Source organism: Canis lupus, chromosome 22 (genome assembly GCF_003254725.2).
Source record: "Canis lupus dingo isolate Sandy chromosome 22, ASM325472v2, whole genome shotgun sequence".
Classification (NCBI taxonomy): domain Eukaryota; kingdom Metazoa; phylum Chordata; class Mammalia; order Carnivora; family Canidae; genus Canis; species Canis lupus.
The window spans coordinates 39558031-39574497 of record NC_064264.1 but is presented as its reverse complement, the minus strand read 5'-3'; the positions used below and the strand labels follow the sequence as shown (position 1 = coordinate 39574497).

General features: G+C 35.9%; 1 pseudogene; it reads left to right on the top strand.

Annotated features, from left to right (window-relative positions):
• The first annotated feature begins 513 nt into the window (after positions 1-513).
• On the top strand, positions 514-1682 carry LOC112656149 (SWI/SNF-related matrix-associated actin-dependent regulator of chromatin subfamily E member 1-like; annotated as a pseudogene).
• The last annotated feature ends 14785 nt before the right edge of the window (positions 1683-16467 follow it).

Genomic DNA, 16467 nt, shown 5'->3' with positions numbered 1-16467 from the left:
AACTGGCTTTTGACAACTTATTTAACTCATCTGTAAAATGGGGTTATCCATGCTTCTACCTCCTATGGCTATGGATTTAGTGAATTAATCTGTATGAACATTTAGAAAGGACGTCCGAATGTTTTAAACATTCACTTTTAGGAATTCTTTGTACTTCTCAGGAACAAAGAAATTCTGCATTCAGCTGCTCCTGCCTCTTCCTTGGCCAGATCAATCACTTTCCTCTCTATTACATTCTATTATTTATCTTTTCCATTGGTGCTGAAACAGGCTGGAATCTTTTTAACCTAAAAGGCAAAATAAATACATTAATAATAATTTAAAAAATCCTTTTTTTCCTAGGTCAGTTTACTACCCAACTACTACCATGCATTCTTACCTTTCAGGCCCAATTTAAGAAATAACTTCATCATCATAAAAGGGAAACGAGGATGGAGCTGTGGACGCTTTTTCTACCCTCTGTGTCTCAGATTCAGGCTTACAGAACTGTGAACTTAATCTTCCGAAGTGTCAGAAAGACCATCTTATGTCCCACCTCGCACCCTCACTCCTGCAACACCAGTTTTCCCACCACACCAGGGTCTGTGGGATACCATCCATGCAGTTATCTCACCTACAACTACAGTCTGAGAGAGAACCCATGCACCTACAGCCAGGCAATGTATCCTCTGGTATTAAGATCAAAACACCCAAAGCCACCAGATAATACACTGATGCCCTACATGAGGTACAGCAGAAAATTCTGGGACCAAGTAAAAGCTTCCAACTTTGACCTAAACTTGTAGGAGATTGGCCAGATTATTGGTGGCATGTGGCAAGATCTCACTGGTAAAGAAAAACAAGAATATTTAAATGAATACAAAGCAGAAAGGGTAGAGTACAATGAATCTATGAAGACCTCTCATAATTCCCCTGCATACTTTGCTTACAGAAATGCAGAAAGTCATACAGAAGCTGCTTTGGAGGAAGAAGGTTGACAGAGACAGTCTCACACGGAGAAAGGAGAACCGTGCATGAGCATTCAGCTAGCTTAAGATGCAGATGATTATGATACTGGCTTTTTAGTGAAGCATCCATTTTCAGAGAGATCATCGCCTCATCAGTGAAATGCCCAGTGAAAGTATGGGACCAGATGTTTGGTCAGTTGTCACAGCACCTAGAATGTGACTGGACCACCAGTCCTTAGTAGCAAAAACTAGAAGCTGAACTTCTTCAAATAGAGGAGCAGCACCCAGAAAAGAAGAGGAAATTCCTGGAAAGGACAGATTCATTTAACAATGAACTCAAAAATATTGTTCAGTCTGAAAATCAAGGTGGATATGGAAGAAAATTGCCCCTGGAATTGCACAGGCAGAGGGACAGGCCTGCAAAAGGCAAGAGGAAAAGGAGGAAGCAGCAGAGCAAGCCGAAGGCAGTCAGAGCAGTGTGGTTCCTGAGGAGGAGCCAGATGCTAGTAAGACTGAGGCCCAGAGACACCAGGAAAGCATCCTGATGAAGTGACGAAAGCCATGAGAGTGATGAGGAAGGCACATCTACTCCTGAAGACAAGGCCAGCGGGCAGGAGGGGGCCGACAGAGTGGTTGAGGAAGAGCCCAGTGATAGTAACACTGTCTCCGAGAGCAATAGCACTACAGTGAGGAGCCACCAGCTGACCCTCACCAGAAGACAAGAAGAAAGAATAAACGTTGCATTATGTATTATTATGTATTATTTTTCAAATGAAAAAAAACAAAAAAACAAAAAGAAAGAAAGGAAATCTCTTCATCATGCTCTCAATCGTCACTCCATTCCATCCTGTCAACTCTCCCCTCTACTTAGAGAGCTCTTCTTTTCCAGATCACTGTTCTTCATAGCACTAAGTCCAGGGAAAATTTTCCAACTTTCACCTTGCCTGATATTTCAGAAGCACTTTGTACTAAGTGAGCATTAAACCACTGCCTCTGAATAAAATAATATTCAAAATAACAACAGTAATAAAAATGACAGCATGGGCAGCCCTGGTGGCTCAGCGGTTTAGCGCCGCCTTCAGCTCAGGGCGGGATCCTGGGGACCAGGGATCAAGTCCCACGTCCGGCTCCCAGCGTGGAGCCTGCTTCTCCCTTTGCCTGTGTCTCTGCCTCTCTCTCTCTCTCCGTGTCTCTCATAAATAAATAAATAAAATCTTTAAAAAAAAATGACAGCATATTGCTTTGGTTTATTCGATACCACCCTCTTCTGGCATTCGTCTTACGCTTTAATTCTCCCTTCTCAACCACATGGATGGTCATTCTTTTTCTATGCAATCCTTAACTGTTGAATTTCTTTGCGGTTTGTCACAGGTCACATGATCCTCAGTCAATGTCCTTCAGTTAATTCACACCCTACCCATCGCTTCAGTTGTTAGGAATATACTCTGACATTAAACACGTAAATATGTGCCTGCACCTCAGCCCTTTTGAATTCTAGCCCCATTAAACAGGATAACTGCCTACTTGCATGTTTCCATGCTCACTAGTGATCTTGCAGTGTCTTCCTCTAATGATTCCTATCAGAATGAACGATAACAGTATCCATCCGTTAGAAACCTGAGAATCCTCTCCGCTCATCCCGCATTATCAGTGAGGTCTGATACTCTATTGATTTTGCCTCCCAAATAGCTCTTAGGCTCTGCCTCTCTCAGCATCTTTTCTGCCAGGATCCTAATCCAAGTGATCATCTACTGCTCCCTCAATTAATGCAACACCCTCCTAAGTGGCCCCACTTTCTTTCTGTTCTGCAAATCTTTACAGTACAGGGAAATTGATCATTTAATAATGCAAATCTGACAGTATCTTTCTTGTTTATAATTTTTCAGTGACTCCCCTACTTTTAACATGTGCAAGGCCTACCATTTTAGGGTCTGCACTTCACTTTTCGGCTTCATGTCTAACATTTTTCTATTCTTCTTTCACTCTGACCTTCATTTCCTCTAGTGAGCAATACTGCTCCCTGCCTTAGGCCATCACACACACTGTTGCCTCTGCTCCAACCATCCTGACTTTGCTCCTTTTTTTGTCAGCAAACACTCATCTTTTAGATCTCAATGAAAAGATCAAAGTTTTTATTTTCAAGCAAATGCTAAGGACATTTATCTAGACTAAGTTAGAGCTTTCATTTACAGTACATTGCATTTGTCCTTCGTAACACTTATCATCTTATTTTTGATAACTGGTTCTCTCCCTAACTGCACTTTCTGATGACAGCAAAATGGTGTCTGTTTTACTCACAATTAAGTTCTTGAATTTTTAAATGGCTATAATTCCCAAATTCCAGCAACATTTATTAAAGTCATTTTTTTTGCTTCCAGGTTCTCTTAGAAAAATTTGTCTTTGTCATCTGGATTTGAGACAAACATATAACTTCCCTAAAACATGTATTCTAATTTATATTTGTTCACCCAGGAAAGTTAGATCACTTTTTATACCATGTCATACTTGCTCATACATTCTTACGATGAGCAGTTTGAATTACTCTATCACTTTAGGGGATGTTCAATGAAAGAGGTACCTGCAGTAAAAAAATATAGTAGTATATTCAAGAAATGTCTTGGATGTATCAACAGATGAAAGGGAAGATCTAGTTCTTTTCATATTTTAATAAACTTTCCTGGTGTTAAAGTCATTTAGTGAATGTTCCTCTCAAGCTCTGCCCTAGTGAAATCCCATTTGACTTTAATTTGCTTTTTTTTTCTCTTTTTTTTCTTTTTTTTGAAAACAAAGGTACAGATATCACCTTAAATAGTTCAGGGACACATACATATCAAAACAGCCAGGGAGAATCCAGAAACTTCCAGAGTCTCAGAGATCAAGTCTCAGGTCACTAGCACCATCCTATCTCTTGGTATAGGCAATGAAATGAGATAGTGAATGATGGCAAATTGCTGCAGACAGGTAAAAACAGATTTTGAGATCCACTTGCTAAGAGAAAGACCCTGGAGCTACCTTTCATTCTTTACCAATTTGTAACAAATCAACACAAAGTAAACCCCAATGAGCAGAAAAGAGGAGGACAGAAAAACATAGACTGGTGTAGAAAATCTGAGATAAATTAAATAAGAAGGAAAAAAGGAAATAAGGAGGTTTTGTAGACCATAAAAATGATAGCACCATCTCTATAGCCCACAAAACCATCAGTTTGTATTATATTTGTATTATTTTTCCAGAACACTGCGTCTAATTTATATTTGGCCTGTTTTTAGCTATCACTTTTGAATATATATTAATTCTTTGATTCAGTGAATATTTATTTTATTTCTTTTATTCATATCTTGAGTATAATGGTATATATGTTAAGTGTATATATATATTATAATAGTATATATAATGTATAAGAACATATATATATATATATACACACACACACACTGAGTAAATAATCATCAACTCAGTGGATTCAACAGCTCTTCAAAGGATGCTTAAGTTACTGAAGGGGATTAAGGGACATCAGGACTACAAAGATGGACTTCTTCTGTGGCTCGAACTGAGTCGGTGTGGATACTCTTCTTGGATAGCTTTTGTAGCCACCTTAGGAACTTTCCTTGATAAGATTCTCTGTGACTTATGAATATGTAAAGAACAATGGCAGAGACATTTCCAAAGAGCTCCTAAAGTGAACAGCATGATTTTTTCCAGGTTTCATAAAAAAAAAAAAAATGGTATAACTAAAACAGTTGACCCTTGAATAATGTGGATGTTAAGAGCCTGATCCCTTACACAGCTGAAAATTTCTGTATAGATTTTTAACTCTCCCCAAAAAATCCACATATAAGCAAACCTGCACAGTTTAAACCCCTGTTGTTCAAGGGTCAACTCTTCCCTTTTCAGGTGATTTTACTTTCCAATTTTGCAACTACTTTCAGCTCACTGGAATATATAATATTATATATAGATTTAGATATAGATAGATATAGATATAGATATATATGTATGATCATCCCCTTAAGTTTTCTACTCTAAAGGTGGACCCATTGTTTAAGTAAATAATTGTAGAGAAACTTTTCCTACATGAAACTCCTAAGGCTAGAATCTCTACAGTGACCTTAATAGATTAATCGTTGGTGAGGAAAGCCTGTATGCATTCTGGAGAAACTACTGCTGTTATAAAAATAAAATGCTCGTCCAATTTATCAGTAGGAAGATAGTTTAAATGTGTTATCAGGGTCTTGACATCTCCAGCTCTCAGCTCCTTTTATTTTTCCTGAAAATCAGTGACTTGTAGAGGATAGATAGCATCTCATTTTATACTGTCCGCTCCCCCAACCCACCTCACAGCTTGTTAATACACATATTTGATGATTTCATTCCCTACATTTATCCTTAAATATGAAAATATCTGGGATCCAAAAATGTGTCTGTAGACCACGTGCCTTTTCCCTTGTGAGGAATTGGAAGTTAATTATTGATTGCTACTGGTCTGAATGACGGCATGTTTGTGTGTGTGTTTTGTTTTTTTTTTCAAAGCAAGGCCAAAGTTAATTCCCATTAGTGATAGAGGATTGTCCTAAAAGAATCTCCTTCCAATGCAATGGAAAAGCTGCTATGTCAATATCCCCTTATCCATACACTTGTCTTAGCATGCCTCATACATTTTATACCTTTTATTTTGTTGTGATTTTGAAGCTATATCCTATATCTTACTACCTATACTCAACCCATCTTGGGTTACAAACTGATTACTGATTCACCAAATAAGATAGAATTTTGCCCCTAGATTCACAGAAACTTTTATAGTCATCAGGGCAATTTCCCTTTACTACTATGTTATAGGACACCTAACTTAGCCTCCTGACACAAGCCTACTGAATTCCTGGGATCCATGATTTCCTTCCTGGGTAATTAATGACATTAACTTCTGGAATTCTTGTGTCCTCATCAAAGTTTAAATTCACATCAGCATATTTTACTATCTATCATCTATCAAAACTGGCTAGGTTTTCCGACTTGTAGTTGAAATACATTGCACTTATGATGGCATGCGGATATTCTCATGTGATCACAGTGCCCTGGTCAGGGCACAGCCTATCCAATAGTTTCATATAGAAATTTCCACTAGGCCAAAGTTATTACAGTTCAGTCCTAAAAGTTTACCCAAATTAAGTCATTAACGGAGTTAGTAAGATTAGTTCTGAAGTTTGCTGCCACTACCATCACTACCATCCAACAAGTTCTAGGTTTATGGTATTCCCCTGCAACAAGCAGTGAGTCTTTGAACATTTTCCCTTCATTTTCCTGTAGCAAAGCCCTCAGCATACACATAGGTCAGGTGCCTTCTCTCTCATGCGCTTAATTGCAGCGATCATAATATTGGTGGTTATTATTGCATGAAGGTTACAAGTTACATCAGATGTTAAAGAGGCCAAGCAAAAATACACTATAGTCTTTTACTAATTTCCATATTAGCAGATGCTTTTCTCTCCATAACTAATTGTAACTAAAAAGTCACTGAATTTGCTACTTGTGTCTGAAGTCCAGCTTATTTTCCCATTGAGAAGGATGTGCTCCTACAAGTTAGACTAGCAATTGTTTTTCCTAAATGCCTCCAACATATGGAGTGTTATTTTCTAATTTTCATGTGGTTTCTGGTTGGCCTGTATTAACAAGAGATATTAAAGCTCTCAATTCACAGAAGATAATTCTGTTCTTGAAAGTGTTCATATAATTAAATAAGGTTTCTGATGGAACTCTTCATGTCCTCTGCCTACCTTCAATGTGAGAGAACTTTGCCCTGACAACCTCTCTTAAATGGTATGAAGTAGGACCAATTTTTAACTTTTAGTATGAGATACTGAACATTGACTAGGAATCCACATTTGTGGGCATTTCCAGGTTATGACAGTAAGGGCTAATGGACTTTTTAAGCTCACTATACTTATTCATAAGTCTTAATACATTAGAAGATTTTTATCTGGCAACATCACATCAATACTGAACTTTAAAAGAAAATATATTACTCCTTTTCCTTTGTTTTTTTTTTTTTAATTTTTTATTTATTTATGATAGTCACACACACAGAGAGAGAGAGGCAGAGACACAGGCAGAGGGAGAAGCAGGCTCCATGCACCGGGAGCCCGACGTGGGATTCGATCCTGGGTCTCCAGGATCGCGCCCTGAGCCAAAGGCAGGCGCCAAACCGCTGCGCCACCCAGGGATCCCACTCCTTTTCCTTTGAATTGCATTTAGCTTACTCATATCTACCACTCACTGAAGTTTACTTGTATTGTTAGTTTTGTTCTGTTGGGGAAAAAAAAAGAAGAAAAAAAAGATCTTCACTGGCTTACATTGCACCTTACATTGAGCGTTACAAGTACACATCATTATTTCTAACTCACATTACAGTTTCTAGCACCTGTAACTTGGCTCTGTGCTGAAGGAGCAACTTCCTTTTAGAACAGGTCACTCTCATGGCAAAGGAAAATGGCTCTGAACTTTTATTTGTGAGTGACATCATTCATTTATGTTCATAATCCATTGGCCAAATCCAGTCAAATTCCTCCTACAGGGAATAGGGACATGGCAAGTCAGATGGTAATGGGAGGGAATATAAAATTTTGTTACAGGGAAATGAGAGGTGAACAATAGGGATAATAATAGACCTCCAGCAATTATCTATATTGTTTTCACCTGTCCTGGGGCTTTCAGATGTTCTGTGTGTTGGATGGCTGACTACCCAAATAAATATTTCAGTTGTCACCCATACCTTTCCTGATATCATAAATACAGGTATAAGTCATTGGTAGTACAAGAGTGCACATTTGGAAAATAAAATCTATAGTTACCCTATTTATTGTAGATACAGTATCTAGGGCAAAGCTGGACTACACCTTGCCTTTCCTCTTGTGTGTTTCTTCTTAGTAGTTCCCTTACAATATAAATCCATATATTTGTAGTCATGCTTTGTCATTAAATGTGCCATTCTTCTTTCTTCCACCTTCACACACTAATTGTGTCACCCTGCAACACACTGAGTAGAAACTGACAAGTGCTGTTTATTGTTTGCTTAAATTTCCCTCATTTGTGTAAATATATTATGTAGTGACTTCACACATTTGTTGTTTTCTTTTTATTTATTTTTTTAAGATTTTATTTATTTATTCATGAGAGACACAGAGAGAGGCAGAGACATAGACAGAAGGAGAATCAGACTCCCTACAGTGAGCCTGATGTAGGACTTGATCCCATGACCTCCAGATCATGACCTGAGCCAGAGGCAGATGCTCAACCACTGAGCCACCCAAGTGCTCCTTGGCTTCCCCCATTTGGAAGAGATTCCCCAGTTGATTCCATTATTGATTTATTTTTTTTTAAGATTTTATTTATTTATTCGTGGGAGACACACAGAAAGAGAGGCAGAGGCACAGGCAGAGGGAGAAGCAGGCTTCATGCAGGGAGCCTGATGTGGGACTCCATCCCTGGTCTCCAGGATCACATCCTGGGCTGAAGGCCACGCTAAACTGCTGAGCCACCCCAGGCTGCCCTATTTTTCAACTTTCATAGGTTGCTATAACCATCTGGCTGAGTCAGTTTACTCTCTGGAATCTTCCCTGAATATGCTGTCAATACCAAGCTCACAATTTATGAGTAAGTATCTGTCTCTTTCCAAACTTATATTTAAAGGACTAGACCATCTTCCATTGTTGCTATTTTTCCCTGAGGATAGCTCTCATTTTCCTTTCATATATGTATTTCCTATTCTCTAAAACCTTGAATCTTTTCACAAATAAGTCCCATTTTTACTTTAACTAGTGATTCTTTCTACCATTTTCAAGGCTGAAGTATCTACACACATTCTTTTATAGGATAGTTTTCTCTACCTTTAAAATTTTATATTCATTTTCCCCCTGAGGGAAAAAAATAGATGAAGTAAAAACACCCTTCTGAACAATTTTGCAATATATACATATATTGAATCATTCTGTTGTACACCATAAAGTTACACAAGATCCTGTGTCAATTAGATTTCAATAAAGCTGGAAAAGGAAAAGAAAATGTCTTCTTCATTCAATTTGCTAAATACTGTGTAAGAAGGGTTGATGCAAATTCTGACCTCTTTCTAAAGCCCACCACCTCCATGCAGGAGAGCCTGTCATATCTACCCATTCTAATGCAAATAAGAAAATGAGTTAAAACAATACTCAGACATGAAAGAAGGAATAACAGATGGACCTGGAGTGGAGAGAAAGGAGGAAGAGGAAGAGGGAGTCATAGCGGGTTGGGCTGGGATACCAGAGTAGAGTATTTATGGTAGAGAAAGTTTGGAAAATGAGAAACTTTAAAAAATTTATTTATCTGAGAAAGAAAGGAAGGGGAAGAGGGAGGGGAAGAGAGAGAGACAGAGAGACAGAGAGAGAATCTCCAGCAGACTCTCTGCTGAGCGCAGAGCCCCATGCAGGGCTAAATCCCACAACCATGAGATCATGACCTGAGCTGAAACTAAGAGTCAGATGCTTAACTGACTGAGCCACCCAGGTGCCCTAGAAAATGAGAGACTTAAGAGAATGCAAAATATATCAGAGTGTGGGAGAAGAGGATACCAGATATAAACTGTTCCAGGGTATTATTTATTAAATCCCTTTGCTCTCCTGTAAGAGACTGGAGTAAAAAGTATATATATATATATTTTAACAAGTGTTTATTTATTAGTTAGCTCCCTGATTACAGGGTATTCTTTTTTTATTTTTTATTTATTTTATTTTATTTTTTGGTATTCTTTTTTTAAAGATTTTATTTATTTATTCATGAGAGACACACAGAGAGAGGCAGAGAAAAAGGCAGAGGGAGAAGCAGGCTCCCTGTGGGGTGCCCAATACAGAACTCAAACCCAAGACCCTGGGATCACACCCTGAGCCAAAGAAAGATGCTCAACCATTGTGTCCCTGTACAGTATTCTTTAAATGGGCCTCAGTTCCTGGTTTGACTCATATAGATGACTACATTGTTTTTTTGTTACAAGCACATTAATAGTTATTCTGATTTCCTAAAAACAAATAATTCCAAGTGCAAGCTTCTTAGCAAATTTCCAGGCTTTATTTGAAGAATATGAAAAGTCCCTATGTAATTATGATGACAATAAAAATCTTTTAATTAATGATGTCCACAGCACACCCGTAGTCTGGGTCTGTAATATCTACTGTTACAATTGGCACTGATTTAATGAGCCCCAGCCAAAGAGGGCTGAGAGAGCAAAGGAGAAAGGATGCCTCAGACAGATTTCTGGAAATCCAGATGAATTCCTAGAGGCTATTTATTCTAACCACAGTTTTCTTTTTGAGATAAGATTTCATTCAATAATGAGGAGAAGAGTAACAAAATTTAAACAGTCAATATAAAGCCATCTTCCTGGACCCAAAACCTGAACCCAGAAATCTAGTATTCTCTAGAGCTCTGTGCAAGAGCCTAAATAAACTTCCCAGACTTTACAGGTATATTTACAGCTCCAGGAGATTGTACTGCCATCACACACCAAATCTGATATCAAATTGAATCTTTGAGCTTGCCAATTCAGGTATAGACTGAAAATGAGAGGCAGGAAAAAAATTTCTGTCTTTGGTGCGGACAGCAAAAGTCTACCAAGGGCTATATGAAGCAGCAAACAGAGATTATTACCCAAAGACAAACCAAGGACTACTTCTTAAGAGATGTTGGACAAATGAGCAAATCCTAATCCATTTTTTAGTCCAGTATTTGTCTTTGCTGTATATGTTAAAAATATTTGAGGCAGTTGATTTATTGAGAATGATTCAGTTGCTTTTATAAATGTGTCAGTTGATATGGGATCAAACATTTTTTTTTTTATTAAATCCACTTCTAAGTGTATTTATATTGAAGAAATGAGGCAAAAGAAGCTCTCTCTGCCTTTGGCGGGGGGAAAAAAAAGATGAAAACAATTACTGCAACTCCAGTTCCACTTGAATGACCCACCATTTCCCCTGCCCTCCACCACTACCAGCCACGTCGTTAGTCCTGTTCTATGCTCTATGACCTTATTAATATTATTGAAGGTCAAATTGTCCAGTGAATTGGTTAACTTGCACACATATGCTAAACTTAATAGTTAACTACCCTTGACATATTATTCAAAAAGAAACCATTACCATGTGTATGCTCATAGCCTTGACACATGCCAGATGTTCTCCAGTGTAACATGCTACCAAACTAATGAGCTATTCATGTTTGAATTCATGGAATCTGCAGCAATTTTGCCTTAATTTTAGATATTTTAATCCATTTTATATCAATATTAAAAGTTCAATGATAATATCATTATAGAAACATGAGAGCCTGATACAATTTTATGTATCAGTTCAATTTATTTAAGGAAAATATTATAAAAAAGCACAGACAGTTAGAATCAAATAATTAGGCCATAACTGAAGCAACGTGGACTCCAAACTGTAGGTTTTTCATAAAGTAAAACAAGGGAAAGTGAAGACGCTATTCTATTTTACCTTAATGAAGAGGATTAAAAAAAAAAAAAACATTGTCAATTTTAAGGTAGTTGGATTGTCTTTTTAGGAATGTCCTTCATTCTTTGCTAATTCCTATTTTTCTTTCAGGCCTCATTTGGAAAGTTACCTATTCAGAGAATCCCTCTTCACATTAGGTTATGCCACATGGGACCTGATCTTTATTCCCCAAGTTAGTTGTGTCTTTTTTGGAATAATTCACCTCTTTCTTCCTGGTAGTGCTTCATACATTTTTAGGTTCCAGGCTGATTGAAATCAAACTCAATCTACTTAAGAAACTTTTCCAGAGGAATATAGTACCTATTCCTTTTAGTTTTTTTTTCCTTCTTCTTACTGTCTTAATGAAAAAGAATTAATTTAGCAGATTTACTTTTACTATATTTTTAATGGAGATTATTAAACAATGCATACTTACTCTTTATTTGATGGAACTTCAGCAAACAGATTTTGGCTGTAAGGAATTAATGGAAGCATAAATTAATCCAGTGGAAAAGCACCCATCAAACTTGCAAATTAAGGATTTGAGTAACTTCATTTTGATGCCTGTTTGCAACATCTTTTTTTTTTTTTTTTTAAGATTTTATTTATTTGAAAGAGAGTGAGAGACCACAAAGGGAGGAGGTGCAGAGGGGGAAGCAAATAAACAGGATCCCCACAGCAGGACCTGGGGGCTTGATTCCAGGACTCCTCTTAACCAACTGAGCTACAAGTGCCCCTGAAGTCATCATCTCTAATCTTTCTGTTCTTACTGAATAAAATTCCTCCAAATTCCCTCCAAATTTTTAAGTTGAAGTCCCATCCCCCAATGCCTTATAGTGTGAATGCATTTGGAAATAGGAACTTTAGCTTTTAGGTTAAATGAGGATATAAAAAGGGGGCCCTAATCTAAAATGATCAATGAGTTTATAAGAAAAGGAAGACACTAGACATGTGCATGTACAGGTAGGAGAAAGGCCATGTGAGAACAATGAGAAGATGGTCATCAGTGAACCAAAGAGATAGGTCTCAGGAGAAACCAGACCTGCCAGCCCATCGATCTTGGACTTGTAGACCTCAGAACCATGAGTAAATAAATTTCTGTTGTTCAAGCCACCCATGTGTGTGATATTTTGTTATGGTAACCCTAGCAAACTAATACAATAGATAAATACTGATGGCTACCTAGTATAGGAAAACACATTGACATTTTATAAGATTTCAGTAAACCCTTATATGCTACTAGCTGTCTCTAAATAAATCAGTAGATCAAGTTTCATCTAGTACCTAATCTGAACCATTAGCTACTTGCCTCAAAGCATACATTCTACTTACAACTGTATTAATCACCATAGTCCAGTATGTCAAGATGTAAAGAATTATTTAAAAAAAGATTTGATACTTAGCAAATGTATATATTATGTTTATTCCTCCGTTCAAATGTTGCTCTGGGATTTCTATACTTTGGGAGGCTTAGTACACTTTGACTCAAACTCCCAATTTCACCAGCAGAGAAAATTCAGGGCTCTCTCTCAAATTTCATAGCTCCTGTTTCATATTTTTGTTTTGTTTTGTTTTTAATTCTGACAGAGCTACCTCACTGTTCTGCATCTACCTAGGGAATCTGATTACTTCCCCTATCCCACCAACACATACACACTGCAGTTCAGAACCTAATCTTACTGTCGCTAAACTCAGTCGCACTAGATATATCATTATATGTGTAGTTTACTGAAGTTTTGTTTTTTTTTTTTTCATGGAGAAGTGAATGTTCAAGAAACCTCATACCAAAATGGTGGCTTCAAACTGTGATAATGTCATCATACTGCAGACCCTAAGAACACCAGTCATTCTTCCAGAAACACAACCTCTCAACATCTTTCTGATGTTCAAGCTCCAGGAAGATGATTCTCTTTGATTTGCATAACCCCTATCCTCCTCCTCAATTCTCTATTGTCTGAAGCTATTTATCTCTTTCAGAGGATTTTCCCAATAAGCCAATTGGTCCTCCTCACTCTTACCTCTTAATTTATCACTAATTTTTATGTGCTTATGTATGCAATATTTTAAAAACAGAATTTTAATCCCATGTTTTATTAATTTTAGCTTCTCTTTGCTTACTAGAATTATGTGATAAGCATGTCATAGGATCATTAATTACATTCTAAAATATTTGCAATGCCTAAAATATTACATTAGTTGAATGCTCTATGGCTTATTAACTACTTTCCTGCAGATCCCATTTTTTGCAATTGAAAATTACACTGGTAGGAGAATGTTTGAACAAAGATCTTCCAGTGACTTTTGGCTATTTTCTTATAACTGATATCTAACAAGGGAATTCTAGATCAAAATGATAAAATATGTTATTGCATTTTTAATAATTATAAAAGTAATCAGTCATTCCTACTATAAACACTATAATGTGTTATTTTAATGATTTGTAAAATGAATATTATGCAATTCATAATGATTTACAGCTTATTTGGATAAACTCTAACTTGGAAAAATTGCCTATATAGATAAGTAAGTATCTTCAAGTGTTTCTCTCTATATATTTATATATAATGGATACCTGTGTATATATACTTATATATGTTCCAATATATATGAATAATATTGACCTGAATTTTAAAGCAGCTGCATGCACTTCAATTTATGAAGATAAAAATTAATCAACTTTGTATTGGTGACTTAATGTGTTTCATTATTTTTTTTTACAAATCTTACTACAATTAATACATTTTATGTATAACACTCTGCATATAGATCTTTTTAGCAATTCTTAGACTGAATTGATAGTTTAAAGCATATTCACATTTTAAAATTTGATGAATTTGAACAAATAACTCTCCAAAATTGTTCAATTACTTTCCATTCGGCAGTGCAGATGATATTTTACTTTTTTCTAACAGTCATATTGAATATTTTATTAATATTATAACAACAGATGAATTTATGGATAAGAGTTTGGTAGAATATATTTTTATTACACTAAAGCAAATAATATTTCTAAAATGTAGACACCATTAAATTTCTTCTTATATAAAACACACTAAATATACATATATGCCTGTATACATATAATATTAGTGTGATACAGTTCTAGCAATATTTTACAATTATTTGTGATCACTCCAACCATTTTCATGCTATAGATTAATCTATGTAGCCTCTATATAAGTTGCCTGTCTCTTCAAAATTATAAGAACTTACCTTAAAAAATAATCTAGCCTCAGAGCCTTTGGGGAAATTTTTAATTATTTCTTTTCCATTTTTCCCTAGATTATTCTTATTTGCTTGTTTGTTTGAGAAACTCTGTATCTTAAAACTTCTACATTATTTTGCTACTTTATATAGACAAAGCTCATGCATTTGTATTTTCATATAGATTTTGTTATTATCCGTTAATCTGGGTAGCTTTTTATTGCTTAAACATGATAGAAGTTAGCATCTTTTTCATTAATATGGCTAAGAAGTTTTTATTTTATGAAAAATATTTAATATCTTCTAACTCCATGAAAATGTTTAATTAGATTCTGTTACAGGTGGATTTAAGATAACAACACCTGAATGTATGAGAAATACCTCATGCCATTCTTCATTGCTCACGTTGTTAGATTAAAATTTGGATAGTCAGCGCAAGCTACTCTCTTAATTTATGGATTGAGTTCAGATAGAAAAATGCTGAACCACATGTTCTTCATATCGGGAGGAAATTCACCCACTGCCAAAAAAGTGTGTGCATGGAAATTATTAGCATTTTCTGTACCAATTACCCTTTCTTTGAGTATGTGAATGGGGATTGTGTGGGCAGAGATAATCTGGATACTTTACCAATGAAGTTGTCTCTAAGTAGTTTAAAATATTATGAAGAGAAAAGTGTTTTAAAAAAACTACAGTTAAGTTGTACTTACAATTACTGTCACATTGCCTGTGGATTATCAAGCAAAATATAATGGAGAAAAATACTGGTTAACTTACCTAAGAAATGTATTTTATATATATATATTTCTGTATAAATATATATAACTATATAAACTGTATAATATAACTGTATAAATATATATTTCCTCACTGAAGAACCACTAACACACCTATATTATTTTAACATAGTTCAGTATAAGTCAATGTTAATGTTCTATCATCATTTAATATTTTGAGATGTACAGTTAATATTTTGGTGACTGTCTTCCATTGAAAATTCATTTGTTTTATATTTTAAGTTTCAATATTTCTGTGCCCAGGGATTATTATTTTTTTTAATTGAAATATATAATGAGAGTCAAAAGGAAGGTATAATTCATTAAATAAAACTATATGTCACAAGGAGCACCTGGGTGGCTCAGTGGTTGAGTGACTGCCTTTGGCTCATGTCGTGATCCCAGGATTTTGAGATTGAGTCCCACATCAGGTTCCCCACAGGGAGCCTGATTCTCTCTCTGCCTATGTCTCTGCCTCTCTTTCTCTCTCTCTGTGTCTTTCATGAATAAGTAAATAAAATCTTAAAAAAAAAAATTATGTGTCACAATGAATGTCTCCTGGAAGAAACATTTCCTTAACATATCCAATATACACTATGAAAATATATGTATATTTATGACACATAATTTTTGTGTCACATAATTTGACATACATATATATATATATGAGTGTGTGTATTATATATGCATATATTAAAATAAGAACTCAATTTAATTTTTTTAATATTTTATTTTATTTTTATTTATTTATGATAGTCACAGAGAGAGAGAGAGAGAGGCAGAGAGACAGGCAGAGGGAGAAGCAGAGCCCGATGTGGGACTCGATCCTGGGTTTACAGGATCGCACCCTGGGCCAAAGGCAGGCGCTAAACCACTGCACCACCCAGGGATCCCTCAATTTAATTTTTAAGAATCAAAATTTCCACTTTTCACAAACCCATCATTAATTGAATAAAAGAAAAAATGTAATTAAAAGTAAATCTTTAAATGAGTTTCTATTAATACTTGTTTCACTGCAAAAGAAAAAAA